Raw genomic sequence first — 16,166 nt, forward strand, 5'->3', positions numbered from 1 at the left:
CCAATGCATCCAGTATTTCGAGGGCCACTTCCTTAAGTACTCTGGGATCAGACTATCAGGTGCCGGGGATTTATCAGCCTTCAATCCCATCAATCTTTGACCCCTCCCCCTGCGTTTGTCGCCAAGATACAGAAGAAGCTGGTGGACTTCTTCTGGAACAACAGGAAGCACTGGGTCTCTGCCGCGGTCCTGAGTCTCCCGCTTGAGGAGGGCGGTCAGTCGTTGGTGTGCATCAGCGCCCAGCTCGCGACTTTCCGTCTTCAGACCCTGCAGAGATACCTTTACGTCGAGCCCCCTCCTAGGTGGTGTGCTCTGGCGAGGTATTTCTTCCGCCAGCAGCTCGACCTCAATTATGACACGCAGCTCCTGTTTGTGAACTTGGGGGGTGCCAGGACCGCCCTCCGGGAGCTGCCTGTCTTTTACAGGGAACTCATCAGGGTCTGGAACAAAGTCTCCACCAAGCGCAGCTCTCCGCCGGCTGGAGTGGCGGCCGTCCTGCAGGAACCGCTGCTCGGGAATCCGTACCTCCACGGCCGAGGTTTTATGTGGCGGTCGGAAGAGAGGGCTGTGGCTGGTGAGGTGACCAGGGTCAGGGACCTGCTCGATGGCGGAGGAGCGGGCTGGATGGCGCCAGACACGCTGGCGCGGCGCCTAAATTCTGCCAACGTCCGCCACGCGGCCGATGCCATCGAGTCGCTAAAAACAGCTCTGGGCCCTGACTCCGTTAGGTGCATCGAGGAGGCTCAAGCACGTGGGGAGATCCCGTCCGAACTGACCCCCGTCCGGACGGAATTCCTCATCGGCGCCAAACCCCGGAACCTCCCTCGGGGGCCGGCGCCTCACAACTTGAGCCGCCTCGGGGAAATCCCCTCCGTGCCTTTCAGTTCCGCGCGGAGGGGTTTCCTGTACGGGCTGCTCCTGCACACCCTCAACTTTGCCATCCTCGCCGGCCGTCCGGACACGCCATGGCGTACCATCTTGCCGTCCGGAGGAGGCGGGGGTCCCCGATGGAGGGCACTCTACGCAGGGGTCCTCCCACTATTCATCGGGGACTTGGCCTGGAGGGTGGTGCACGGAGCAGTGCCGTGCAACAAATTTTTAAGCCGGTTCACGGACTCCCAGGCCGCCTGCAATTTCTGCGGTCTGGAGGAGTCCGTGTTCCATGTTTTTATTGAATGCACAAGGTTGCAGCCCCTGTTCCACTATTTGAAGGGGCTGCTCCTGAAATTCTGGCTGCACTTCAGTCCCACTCTCCTGATCTTTGGGCACCCTGTGCGGAGGGGAGCGGGTAGGTCCGAAGGCCTCCTCGTAGGACTGCTCCTGGGCACGGCCAAGGGTGCCATCAGCCGGTCCAGGCAGCGGGCGGTCGAGGGGGTCGTTCAACCTGACTGCCTGCCTCTCTTCCGCTCTTACATCCGGTCCAGGGTGTCCTTGGAGATGGAGCACGCGGTGTCCACCGGTACGCTCGCGGCCTTCCGCGAGAGGTGGGCACCGGAGGGACTGGAGTGCATCATCACGCCCGGCAACCAAATTTTAATTTGATTTTACGTTTTAAAGTTAATTTGTTTTAATTGCCGGTGCTTTTAGTGTCCCCTTCCCTTTTATAGGGGGCACTGGGGAAAAATTGTGATTTTAGTGCCCAAAAAAAAAACACAAAAGAAAACAAAAAAAAGGGGGGGAAAAAAAAGGGCCTTGTAAATGTCTGGGGTGTCACCCAGGTCGGGTGGCACCGTTTAATGTTTTATGTTTTGCAGGTGAACTCCAAAAAGAGTTCAATCCCATCAATTTCCCTAACAAAATTTCCCGCCTAATAAGGATATCCTTCAGTTCCTCCTTCTCACTAGACCCTCGGACCCCTAGTATTTCCGGAAGGTTATTTGTGTCTTCCTTCGTGAAAACAGAACCAAAGTATTTGTTCAACTGGTCTGCCATTTCTTTGTTCCCCATTAAAAAATTCACCTGATTCTGACTGCAAGGGACCTACGTTTGTCTTCACTAATCTTTTTCTCTTCACATATCTATCGAAGCTTTTGCATTCAGTTTTTATGTTCCCTGCAAGCTTACTCTCATACTCTATTTTCCCCCTCCTAATTAAACCCTTTGTCCTCCACTGCTGAATTCTAATTTTTTCCCAGTCCTCAGGTTTGCTGCTTTTTCCAGCCAATTTATGTGCCTCTTCCTTGGATTTAACACTATCCTTAATTTCCCTTGTTAGCCATGGTTGAGCCACCTTCCCCGTTTTATTTTTACTCCAGACAGGGATGTTGGCCTTCATAGCTAGAGGATTTGAGTATAGGAGCAGGGAGGTCGTTCAGCAGTTGTACAGAGTCTTGGTGAGGCCACATTTAGAATATTGTGTTGAGTTTTGGTCTCCTAATCTGAGGAAGGACATTCTTGCTCTTGAGAGAGTACAGTGAAGGTTCACCAGACTGATTCCCAGGATGGCAGGACTGACATACGAGGAGAGACTGGATCAACTGGGCTTTTATCCACTGGAGTTTAGAAGAATGAGAGGTGATCTCATCGAAACATATAAAATTCTGACGGGATTGGACAGGTTAGAGGCAGGAAGAATGTTCCCGTTGCTGGGGAGTTCCAGAACCAGGGATGACAATCTAAGAATAAGGGGTAAGCCATTCAGGACCATGATGAGGAGAAACTTCTTCACTCAGAGAGTGGTCAACCTGTGGAATTCTCTACCGCAGAAAGTTGTTGAGGCCAGTTCGTTAAGATATATTCAAAAGGACTTAGATATGGCCCTTACGGCCAAAGGAATCAAGGGGTATGGAGAGAAAGCAGGAAAGAGGTACTGAGGTTGAATGATCAGCCATGATCTTATTGAATGGCAGTGCAGGCTCGAAGGGCCGAGTGGCCTGCTGCACCTAATTTCTATATTTCTATGCAGGAGATGCAACACCTGCGCTTTTACCTCCTCCCGTCCCACTGTCCAGGGCCTCAAACACTCCTTCCATGTGAAACAGCGATTTACTTGTACTTCTTTTAATTTAGCATGCCTGTACTGTATTCGCTGCTCACAATGTGGTCTCCTCTACATTGGGGAGACCAAACGCAGATTGGGTGACCACTTTGCAGAACATCTCCATTCAGTCCATAAGCTTGACCCTGAGCTTCCGGTCACCTGTCTCTTTAATTCTCCATTCCACTCCCACTCTGATCTCTCTGTCCTCGGCCTCCTGGACTGTTCCAATGAAGCTCAACACAAGCTCGAGGAACAGCACCTCATCTTTTGTTGAGGCACTTTACAGCCTTCTGGACTCAACATCGAGTTCAACAATTTCAGACCATAACCAAGCCCATATATTTTTTTTTAAACACCCCTTTTTTTCTCTTTCCCATGGCAGCTGGTGATGATTGCGCTATTCCTTCTCTTCTTCGGCAGTCCCCAAGAGTTGAGGATGACTTGCTTCCACACTAAAATTAGTTCTAAGATGACTGATGAGACCAATGCCGGAGCTACAATCTGTCACAGGTGGGACTGATTGTGGTTGGAGGGACCGGTGGGTGGGGTGCTTGATTTGTCGTACGCTCCTTCCGCTGTTTGTACTTGGCTTCCGCATGCTCCCAGCAAAGGGATTTGAAGTGTCCAGCACCTTCTCAATGCTTCTGCTCCACTTTGAGCAGTCTTGGGCCAGGGATGCCCAAGAGTCAATGAGGATGTTACATTTTTTCAAGGAAGTTTTGAGGGTGTCCTCCATTCACACCCCCATCTAGACTCATCTTTTATTTCTTAACTTGTCCTAGTACCATCTCATTTTTGCCTACCATCCCTTTTGGCTCTTAATCTCTTCCAAATTCCACCCTGTGGCAGACTTTCCCTTTTGTTCTTTCCTCCCCTCCACCTTTCAGTGCCCCAGCACTTCCTGAAGAACCTGTTGCATCTCTGACTTTTCAGGTTCTGACGAAGGGGGTCACACAGACCTGACACCTTAACTCTCGAGTCTCTCTACAGGTGCTGTTTGACTTGCTGAGCTCTCCAGTATTTTCTATTTTAAAAAAAATCTTTGAACTTGTCTAGCACTTAGGTAGAGCGTGGGAGAACCGTCGCAGCAGTGGCTTCAGTGTGGAGAGCTATGCTGAGCTACTTGTCTGGGACAAGGCTTGCAGCGAGCACTACTCCTATGCGGGGGGGGGGGCGCGCGGGGACTAGAGACGCGCACGCGCACGCCGTGTCCGGGACGCGACACGCGCGCTGCCCCGCTTCTTGCAACCATTTCCTACTCTCTGTGCATTAGCAATGGGTCAAACACCCGGAGAGGAATGCAACCTCATTGCACTGATGCCGGAGCCGAACCACTTTCATTTCCAGGTGCATTCGAGCGTCATTTACGCACTGCGGCACACGGGAAGAAGGCGGGAAACTATGTGTGTGTATGTGTCGGGGGGGGGAAAAAAAGCAGAAAACTACAGCCATCTATCAACTTGCTTACGTCATTCTGCCTCAAGGGTTTTGCCAGAAGAAAAAAAATAATTGCATTGGTTCTTTTTTCCCCCCCAAACCTAAACACAAAAAAATCCTCATTTAAAAGGAAGCGAGCAATTGACATCTTGCACTATTTAGCAATTCGGTGTCTCGTTTTCTCTGCTGTTTGGAAGAGGGGCAAAACCAACTGCACGAGACTTCCATATGGCCAGAGAGCGTGCGCACAACCTCCAAATCCTCCCATTACTGGCTCGTAAAACCAACATTTGTGTTTAATATATACACCTTAAAACAAAATTAAAATAAATGCAATAGAAATAATAATTATTAAAATGATTTTTCTGTATATTTGTAAAAAAAAAGGAGGGGATGGTTTGATAGAGGAGAAAAAAACACACAGCACAGGTCCAAAGCGCGCAATAAACAGCAGCAGTAGCGGCACCGCTAACTCCGGGACCCGGTGGCAGCGGGCGGGGGGAGGGGAGGGGGGGGTTCTCATTAATGAAAAAAAGTGGAGGGCGGGAAGCGGCGGGATGATGAACAGCTGGGCCGAGCAATGGGAAGTCGGGGTATGTGTGTGTGGGCGGGACTTCCGGCACGAAGTTTGGGTGTCCCCGCCCCCAGCAAACCCCGGGAGCTGCCCATCCCCCTTCCCAGAAAGCGAGCGAGAGAGAGCGAGCGGGCGGGCGGACCGACGGACGGTGAGAGCTTGTGACCCGAGCTGACTTGGGATTAAAACCAAACCGCACCACCACCCCACCGGACGCGGCGCTCGAAGGCCTATCCACGTCGCTTCAAACAACGAGAGAGAAGGAAAAAAAATTACCTTTTTTTTAACTTTGAGGGGAGAAAAAAAGGAGAAAAAAAAATCCTTCCTCCATCACATACAAACATATCTAGAGTTGGTGTTTGTGTGTGTGTGAGATACCCAGGCCCGTCTCTTCCTTTCCTACCAACCTCTTGATTTGTGTTTGTTTGTTCACCGCCGCCGCCGGGGAAGCACCGACCGACACCAGACCCCTGAGAGACCCCCACTACCCCCCTCCCCTCCTCCCACGACCAAGAGGATTCGGTGGGCGGCCCGCAGCAATTGGAGGCCAGAGCGGCAGAGCAGGCAGGTGAGAACAGGAGGAGGGAGTGTGGTGGGGGGGAAAGAAAGGATTGGGTTTGGGCCTCGGGCAGCGGGAGCCGCCATGTTGTGCAGGCTGTTGGCGAGCCGGCGCTGGATGGCTGGCTGGCTGTGGGGGGTGGGGGGGTGTCTACCTGCATGTTTGGTTTTTTAGAGGCGTAAATTGCATCCTAATTTTACCATATATATATATAAAAAAAAGTCTCAAATCGAGGGCCGCTTCCATAAAACCTGGGGTGATGTATAATGGACATAAAAGAATGCAGAGCTGCCATTGCGGGCCCGCATGTGGCTCCCTGTTGGCGGTGTGTGTGTTTTCTCTGTTGTTTAATCCGCCGGCTTAAATTCCTGGGTGTACACAGAGCGGGGGGAAGGCCGCTTGTTCCTCGGCGGCTTCGTTGCACAGACAACATGTGCTTCCCTCCAATGAATGGCGAGCGCTGAAACCCCCCTCCAACCCCGCGACTTAAATAAAAAAGGAAACCAATCCGCGGGATTTTTTTTTTTTTGCATTTTTATTTTTGGAAGGTTTCACTTTGTGGAGGAACTGTTGAAAGTGTGAGTGACGTATGAATTTAGGACCCCCCCCCCCCCCCCCCCCAGGTCCTTCATTAGAATGTATTTTGCGAGTTTTGTCAATGTGAAGAGTTCTTCCCCACCCCAAAAATTCAATACTTTAAAGTGTCGATTGTAACCTCGTCCATAAGTAGTCAGATTAAGGATCTTGGGCAGCCGCCGTTGCCACTTTCTTTTCGAATCGGAAATGGGGAAGGAAGTAGGGAGGGGGGAATCGCAGGTATTGATGTCTTTTGATCTCAAGCTCACGGAGTCTCAGGCAATATGATTTAGCAATTGTTTAACGCGTCTATAAAAGGGCGGTTGTCAACCCAAGTTTATATAGCTTGCCCTCTCCCCACAATAAAATGTCAGCCAGACTCGTAGCTGTGTCAGCTAACTACCAGACCGCACTGCGTCTGTTGCTACTGGAGCTTTGCTGCAAAAAAGTTTCCAGGAATGCTTATGTAGGCTTCTGGCCTACTCGAGCTTTTACACTTTGTTTTCTTAAAAAAAAATCTATTTACTCAACTGTTTTTGTGCAACTTTTCGAAAAATACATTCAGCTTTCTGCTGAATAAGTAACGTAGAAAGCTAGGCCTTCGGCTTTTAACTTTTGATCGTCTTTAATCGACATTTTAGATATGGCAGGCCTCCGAACTGGATTTATCACCACCAAGCAGGCCTGCACTAAAAGTGCTTTCTGAATTATGCTGATTGCTCTGTAATATATATAGTGCTTGAAAAATTTTAATTGTTTTCACTTTGCAGACTTGGGGGATTTGATTACACTTCTCTGGGTGCTTACTTTTTGGGTTTACAAGGACTGTTTTACATTTAAACTTTGCTGCACTGTGTAGTAGTGGTTATAACTGAAGATTTATGATGAGGAATAATTCAAACAATTCTTTATTAATGGACAACAAATTCACATCAGCACAACAGTTCTCTTGCAAGTTGCATAGTATATTGGCATAAAAACAGAAAAGGCTGGAAATACTCAGCCAATCAAATTTTGTTTGGTAACTGCTTGAATGAAGCAGCTTGAGGTGTTTTACTACATTTAAAAATGCTATACTCAAACTCATTTATTGGGAAGCAGTTTGCATACTGGCAACTATTACTGTTCCACAACTGAACCAGGATAAGTCTCCTTATGAAACTGGCAGTATTTTTTTTTAAGTGTCCTGTATACAAGATAGTAATCTAATCTCAAGGTTCAAATGTATAAAGGTACTACACACATTGTCTATTCTACAGAAATGTTATATCAGTCATGTGATGGTATATATCATCTCATCTGATGTCACACAAGCGTATTACCCAATCATTTGTGGTCATGAACTTTGTTCACTGGCTGAGAAAATGGTTGGAATTCCTAGTTTGATTGCTTCTGTAAGAAATACAAGCTTTATTAATGAGCCTTTAAGTGGAATTAAGAACTTGAAGGACCAAAGTTTATAGTGCAGGCAGGATGCCACCAAGTTTGAAAAGGAAAAGGCAGAGTAAGTACTGGTTACATAACTTTTAAAAAAGACGAATGACAGACTGAGGGAGGTGAGGAGTTTGTTTGTCCTATAAATGTGTTGATCAACAGACTGGCAATGCTTAATTTCAACATAGTGAAGAGGTAAGGAGGGTGAAAAACAACGTAGGACTGTAATGTCATTAATTTATACTGTGTTTTTAATAAACATCTGAAGTTCTTCAAATATATAAGGAAAATAACAATTTGTATTCATATACTGCCTTTAACCAAATGAAATGCTCATGGGTGCTTCACTAGTGATTATCAAACAATTTGATACTGAGCCACATTTGATGAAATAAGGACAGGTGACCAAAAGCTTGATCAGAGGTAGATTTTGAGGATCGTCCTAAAGAAAATTAAATCCTTAAAGGAAATTAGATGTTAGGCAGGGAATACCAGAGTGTGGGACCCGTGTGGCTGAAAGCACCGCTTCCAATGATGGGATGAGGCTGCACAATAGTCAGAGGCATGAACAGTTTTGTGAGGGGTTGTATGGCTGGAAGAGGTTAGAGTTGGGGAAGAAAGAGATCGTGGAGCGACTTAAACACAAGGATTTTAATTTTGAGATGTAGGGGCCAATATAGATCAGCTCGGTCAAGTATGATGGATGAACCTGACTTTGTGTGGGATAGGGTGCAAGCAGCAAAGATTATGTAGGATTATGAATGTGACAATCAGCAGCAGGTCATAGGAGTAATCAAGCCTGGAAGTGACAAAGGCACAATTAAAATTGAGAAGTTGGAAACTACAGGTGGGAGATTGCCTGCCTGTAAAATGTGCAAATTCTTGTACAGTTGTGCAAGATAAGTGCCGAATACTTCAAAGATGAGAACTGGTATCTGTTAACTAGACTTGTCTCAATGCAAGAGACAGTGGTCAGCATTTGCCTGGATACCGACTGTTGTCATAAAAATATGACCCATAAACAATTATACATCTTCTTTACACAATAATTTGTACTTGAATAAATTCATGATTACAAGGTAGTAATTTACTAAAGGTTCAAATGTGTAAAGATTTATGGCCAGTGGGTTAAAGGCACTACTTCATGGATGCAGGGTCAAGGCTAGAAAGTTCCAAGCTCAATTCCTGTCCTAAGATGAATTAGTTCATCTCAGCCAAGGGACAAATTGGGATATTGCAATTAGTTTTAGCACTCCTGGGCTAGCCAGGGGTAAGGCAGCAATTTTCATTCCTGGTAGCATGCCTGTGTGTGTGGGAGGCTGGGATTAAGCGCAGTTGTGATGCTTGCTAACTTGGCTCTTTGAAGAAGTTGGCTTCTTGGGTGAAGTACGAAAGGGCTGCTTGTACTTGTGGATTGTATACTAAGATTTTGCACCTTCAAGAGAAAGGGGGAGGGAGCAAGTAATACAAACACTACACGGTATATTGAAGTACTCTTGTATTGAGAGCATTGTCATATTTGGTGCAGAGTACTTGAGTCAGTCTGTAATATAAATGATCTGACAGTCCAATGTCTTTAGAGACCCATCTTTTTATGGGAGCTGCAATTAGATTCTTGGGCATCTTGCATGGAGCTAGTTTCATGCCTCTGCACATGTTCCAACCTCACAACTGATTTTTTTCCCCCACCAGAATCACAGATGTAATGTGCTGGCCTTAAATATTTGCAATGATAGCTGACAGCAGATCACAGCAAAAATCAGAAAGTGCTGGATGGACGTTCAGCTTTTCTTTTGAATGCTGCTCTCCTGAGAACTGAACAATAAAAGTGTTGTGTAAAATTTTAAAAAACAATGAAATACAAATATTAATTGCATGGGTAGGGGGGGGGTAGGTGGTTTCAGTGGTTCTGATGAGGCCAAAGATTACTAAGATCTTGCATTTTGATATCAGGACTTTTTAATTTGCAATTTTGGGAGCAAATTTCTAGTGTTGGTGGCACCTATAAAAGGGTTGATGTCACTCATGGCTTATCATTAGTAACCCTGGGATGTCTCTTCCTTGAAATCTACCTCGTGCATTATATATTTAAAAATGTCGTCCAACTTTAGTTTTACTTGAGGGATCTCTGGATTGGCTTCAGTAAAGGAATTGTGATTTGAATAGAATTTTGCCAGTGAAATTAGGATTTACTTGATTGCTTGTTACAGGATGGGAAAAGCTTGTAGGTGATTGTGTCTTGGTGCTGTTCCTATAATCCAACATGTAATCACTCTGAGATGAGAACAGTGGCTACTCCATTGCAGATGCTTGCTAATTTAGCTGTCATGCTTGGTATATTGTGTCATGCTTGGCCTTAATTCTGAGTGTTTTGCTATGTTAATATAATCCCATTGAAAACGATCGAGAACCCCTTGAGATGGGTGAGTCGTATAGACTTTCTATTCCATATGCCTTTCTTAATTGAAAATGTTATTCCAAAGATGGATGTAAATTCTCTTTGCAGAGATTAAATACTCCCTGATTGTGAGAAATATTCTAATTAGAATTATATTTGTGTATTAAATTGTGCTCTTTGGTGGGGGGATGCTTTGATTTATGTTTAGAATCTGTTTTGCAGCATCAAAGGAGGCCATTCCGCCCCCTGCACTGTTGCTGACTCGATTTAGCATAACTCCTCTGCCCTTGCCCCATACTTTCTTAAACTTTTGACACAGTAAATATTTGTTTTCTGTTTTCACCACTTTCTGCCAGTATCTTCCAAGTCCTGACGATGCTCTCCATGCCCCCTCCCCCCCCCAAAAAAACCTTTCCCTTTTATTCTTTTGGTGATCTTGTATTTATCCCTGTTAGTTACTGACTTACCAACCAGTGAAAATCAGTTTTTGACATACTTTGTCAATACTCATCCTGACAGTGATCAATGTTGTCCCTTAGGGTGGTTGAGAGACACATTCTGGAGTCATTCAAGGGGCAGTTAAATGCTGTGATGTGGAACTCCTTTTCTATGGAAAGATGGGTTAAATATGTCTGCTACAAAAGCAAAATACTGCGGATGCTGAAATCTGAAATAAAAACAAAATGCTGAAAACCTCAGTGGGTCAGGCAGCATCTGTGCAGAGTTAACATTTCAGGTCAATGACCCTTTGTCTGCTGTTTGGCCTCCGGAATCTTTATTACAATTTGAAATTATGTATCTGAACAGCAAGTATTTATTCAATGTTTGTGAAATTGGAGAGTCTGTCCTTTTTCAAATATTTTAACATTTTGATTCCATGGGCAGTTTTTCCTTGAATAGTGTGCAACAATCTGTTTTGCAGCATCAAAGGAGGCCATTCCGCCCACTGCACTGTTGCTGACTCGATTTAGCATCAGTCCTCTGCCCTTGCCCCATACTTTCTTAAATATTTACTTTGTCAAAAGCTTTTATGTTTTCTGTTTTCACCACTTGCAACTTGCTCATTATATGACTACAGGGGAAATGGATGCAGCCCTTTAATACACTGCTTAAATGGCCATTTTCCACCTTTCCAGTCTGAAATGGAACTGTGGATGGTTGGTTCCTCTGTGGGGACAGTCACAGCTGAGTCAACAAGAATTATTTTTCCCCTACTACCTAACTTTTAGTACCATGATTGCTGTATTGGGTGAATTTAGCAAGGACCAACCTGTCTTGTGGTACAATGAAAAATAGTGACAGGCCTGCAGTGGGGCAAAAGGATGCATGGATTTCGAAGAGACAAGTTAGAGTATGCAGCACTCTGGGGTTTATAAAGTTGGAGTGTTTCACAGGGAGGGTCAACACATTGAAAGGAATTAAAAAGAAGGATAAGAATTTTAAATTGGAGGTCTGGGGTGATGTGTGCAGGATGCTGCATGATAGAAGTCATGCAGCAAAGTTTTGGATGAGCTGAAGTTTAGGGAAGGTGAAGGATGGCAGACTGACCAGGGGAGCAGTGGAATAGTAGTCTGGAGGTGACGGTGACATGGATGAGGGTTTCAGAATCAGAAGGGCTGATGCCGGGATGGAGGTGTGCAATGTGAGTGGTGCAAGTAGAGGCTCTTTGTGATGGAGAGGATATGGAGTTGGAAGTTCAGCCTGAGGTAAAATAGAGCAGTTTGGTTCAACCTAATGGAGGGTATTGAATTCAGTGAGAGTAGGAATTGGTGGAGTTGAAGGCAATGACTTTTGTCTTCCCATTGTTTAACTGGAGGAAATTGTGGCTCATGTAAGAACATAAAGAATTGGAGCAAGAGTAGGCCACCTGGCCCCTCGAACCTGTTCCGCCATTTAATAAGATCATGGCTGATCTGATCATGGACTCAGCTCCATTCCCTGCCTGTTCCCCATAAACCTTTATTCCCTTATCGCTCAAAAATCTGTGTCTCCGCCTTAAATATATTCAATGGCCCATCCTCCACAGCTCTCTAGAGCAGAGAATTCCATAGATTTACAACCCTCCTGAGAAGAAATTTCTCCCCTCAGTTTTAAATGGGCAGCCCCTTTATTCTGAGACTATGTACCCTAATTCTAGTATCCCCTATGAATGGAAATATCCTCACTGCATCCACCTTGTCAAGCCCCCTCATTTATGTTTCGATAAGATCACCCCTCATTCTTCTGAACTCCAATGTCTCTAGGCTCAACCTATCCTCCTAAGTCAACCCCCTCATCTCTGGAATCAACCTAGTAAACCTTCTCTGAACAGCCTCCAATTCGAGTATATCCTTCCTTAAATAGAGACCAAAACTGTACGCAGTACTCTAGATGTGGCCTCACTAATACCCTGTATAGTTGTAGCAGGACTTCTCTGCTTTTATACTCTATTCCCCCCCCTTGCAATAAAGGCCAACATTCCATTTGCCTTCCTGATTCCTTGCTGTACTGCATATTAACTTTTTGTGTTTCATATATACAAGGATGCCCTCTACTGAAGCACGTTGCAATTTTTCTCCATTTAAATTATAATTTGCGCTTCTACTTTTCTGCCAAAGTGGATAACCTCACATTTTCCTTGGATGAAGGACCGAGTGTAATGTAATCAAGTTTGCTGATGACACAAAGATGGGTGGAAAACCAGTTGAGGAGGACACACAATCTGCAAAGGGATATTAGCAGGCTAAGTGAGTAGGCAAAAATTTGGCAGGTGGAGTATAATGTAGGAAAATGTGAAGTTATCCACTTTGGGCAGAAAATATAGAAAAGCAGATTGTAATTTAAATGGAGAAAAATTGCAAAGTGCTTCAGTACAGAGGGACCTGGGGTCCTTGTGCATGAAACAGTTAGTATGCAGGTACAGCAAGCAATTAGGAAGGCAAATGGAATAGAAATATAGAAATTTACAGCGCAGAAGGAGGCCATTTCGGCCCATCATGTCCATGTCAGCTGACAGAGCCGCACGGCCCTTGGTCAGCAGCCCTAAAGGTTACATATAAACTTATGAACAATGACGGAAAGGCAAAGAGTACCCAGCCCAACCAGTCTGTCTCTCTCAACTGTGACACCCCTTATATTGAAACATTCTACACTCCACCCCAACCGGAGCCATGCTGGCCTTTATTGCAAGGGGGATAGAGTATGAAAGCAGAGAAGTCCTACAACTGTACAAGGTATTGGTGATGCCGCACCTGGAATACTGCGTGCAGTTTTGGTCTCCATATTTAAGGAAGGATATACTTGCATTGGAGGTAGTTCAGAGAAGGTTCACTAGGTTGATTCCGGAGATGAGGGAGTTGACTTATGAAGGTAGGTTGGGTCTATACTTATTGGTCTATACTTATTGGAGTTCAGAAGAATGAGAGGTGATCTTATCGGAACATATAAGATAATGACGACTGGACAAGATAGATGCAGGAGTATATTTCCACTCATGGGGAAAACTAAAACTAGGGGGCATATTCTCAGAATAAGGGGCCACCCATTTAAAACTGTGATGAGGAATTTGTGGAATTCACTGCCCCAGAGAGCTGTGTCGGCTCGGATATATTTAAGGCAGAGATACAGATTTTTGAGCAATAAGGGAATAAAGGGTTACGGGGAGCAGGCAGGGAAGTGGAATTGAGCCCATGATATTGAATGGCGGAGCAGGCTCGAGGGGTCAAATGACTTACTGCTGCTCCTATTTCTTGTGTAACTGTGACTCCAGACCCCATGTGCTTGACTGTTAACTGCCCTCTGAAATGGCCTCGCAAGCCAGTTGTACCGAACCGTTAAGAAGAAGTATAGTGCAGCGGTTCAAGAAGGTGGCTCATTACCACTTCCTCAAGGGCAATTTGGGGTGGGCAGTAAATGCTGGCCTTGCCTGTGACGTTTGCACCTCGTGAATGAATATTTAAAAAAAAACATTGCGTGGAGAGGTGGATGGAGCTGGCATTTCATCCATGTATATGTGGAAGCTTACCCCATGTATTTGTATGTTGACGCCCAGGGGCAGCATATAGATGAAGAGGCGGGGACCAAAGCTAGATTCTAAGAAGCCCCCAGAGATAACAGTGTGGGGATTGGAAGCAAAGCTATTGCTGAAGTGTTTTTAAAATAGCCTTTGCTTGCTCTTTTAGGGCTTCAAATTTACCAGCACAGAGTGATAAGACAGTATTCGCAAGATACAAAAAACACCTACAGATGAAACTAGTAAAGATAGCCAAACCTTGAGTTGTAAAAGTTCTATGGATTGGCCTTAAGATCATAAACTTGGGACAGTTTCTTCAAAATAAAAGTAGTGCTAGAAAAATACACGGTCAAATATTGCTGTTTACTTGGTGTACGATTGTAAATAACTTAATGCATTTTACTGTAAATGACAACACATTCTTGACATCCATTATTGTATGTATTTTCTTGTACTATTTTACTTTCCAGCTTCCATCTACCATTATTGCCAGGACAACAAGGCCACTGGAGCGTTGCTTGTCTGCTGTAAAAACCTAAAGATAATCAATAAATCAAATAGATGTGCGATCTGGTCAGAATGTTGCAGATTGTGCAAGTGAAACTGAAGGGGGAAGATATATCTGCTCTAACATTTTGCATTTAAATATGTATAATTATGCATTGCAAAATATATCTTGTGCAGGTGCATATTGTAAGCAAATATTTTGTTTCCTCAATCTTTTGGTAGCAAGTCATTGGTAAATAGGACATATTCTAATTGCAAGCATCCAGTGACAATATCAAGATCACCTGGTTCAGGTATAATTGTTATCTGCAGCAAAATGCTTCTTTTGCTCAGCCTCAATGTTCCTCAGCTCTTTACTCGAGCACAATGTAATGCACTCATGACATTTTCCATTTACTTTTACCACCATTGTTATGGCCTCTTGTTAAAATTGCCAATTTAGGAGTGGTTACATATGCTTTCTTCGGACTGCATTGAATGTCCACGACACTTGCACAGGCAACAGACATGAGTTGATTCAGATCCAACTCTAGGTAGTGATCTCATTTATTCACCCACTTTGCCACCGTGTTTCCTTCTGCAAACCTTTTTTAAAAATTGGGCCTTGAGGTTTTTTTTAAAAAAAAAAACTCATGAATGTGACCGTGCCAATTTTATTATCATGATGCATCAAGTACTTTCTGGTCAAGTATAGCACAGCTTGCTGCAGCAATGTTCATTTTATACTGCTTCACCAAGTGATGGTACCAAGTTCAGGGCAGCAGTCGCAAAGTGCACAATGTATGAATTCTTTGCCCAGACAACCATCTCAGTGGCATGTTGAAGTCATGGATTACTGACAAACTGCTACATGTGTAAAATTATTTTGAATTGAATACAGCACAAGCTGCATGACTGAAGAGCTTATGGCGGAATGGGGTTGAAAAGCCAACATATTGGCACAAAGGAGAAATATTTGATTTCCGAAGTCTGTCGTCTGTGAACTTCTACAATGTTCACCAGGTTCAGGAAAAGTCCACCTTCCAGCTGACCATTTTAATCCGCATTTATCGAGTATGACATTTCTCCATGTAACTATAAAAAGTGTGCTCTTCCTGCCAACTGTTTACTATTATACATTTGTGTCTATTTATAATAGAAACTGCTTATGTAAACATGTCACTCTAATTATATTTTTAACCCACTTATCATTTCCTCTTCCCCCACCACCACCAGTGTTAGTACTGTCCTTTTTAAGGAGTTTTTTAAAAAGTTTTTTTTGGTCTCCAGGCAATGGAACACCCCATTTCAGATGATCGATAAAATATGCTTATAGACATTTAAATCTGTTGGCAGCCCCTGCAACCTGACTGCTTGGATGAGCAAACTTGTCTGAATGCTTGAAATTTTAAAACTGACCGACAGTGAAGAAATAAATGAGCAATGGTATACCTGAAAGCCCAGCCAAACCAGCTGTTGCAGGTAGAAGCCAATTGGCTGTTGGGAGACGGACATGCCTGAAAGTCTGCATACTTTGTGTCCGTGGTCGTATGAGGCATTCTGGATTGTGAGAGTGACGAGGGAGCAATGATACCTTCAATAATCTCATGCAAGTCATAAATAATCCTGATTCAGATGCATCTAAATCAGGAATTTAATCAATCCTCCACAAAAAACTCGATTTCTACTCGATTCAGTTCTTCAATGATGAAGTTCCTTGGGTTTGGCACT

General features: G+C 44.6%; 1 protein-coding gene across 2 annotated transcripts in view; it reads left to right on the top strand.

Moving 5' to 3' along the window:
- The first annotated feature begins 5,077 nt into the window (after positions 1 to 5,077).
- Positions 5,078 to 16,166, top strand: part of larp4b (La ribonucleoprotein 4B) — a 134,550-nt gene continuing 123,461 nt past the window's right edge. The window contains exon 1 of one of the 2 annotated variants that reach the window (XM_070881592.1): positions 5,078 to 5,559. The gene's annotated coding sequence lies outside the window, so the exon portion shown is untranslated. The remainder of the gene's footprint in view (positions 5,560 to 16,166) is intronic. The other variant, XM_070881593.1, reaches the window with a different exon arrangement.

This window comes from Pristiophorus japonicus, chromosome 5, assembly GCF_044704955.1.
Source record: "Pristiophorus japonicus isolate sPriJap1 chromosome 5, sPriJap1.hap1, whole genome shotgun sequence".
NCBI lineage: Eukaryota > Metazoa > Chordata > Chondrichthyes > Pristiophoridae > Pristiophorus > Pristiophorus japonicus.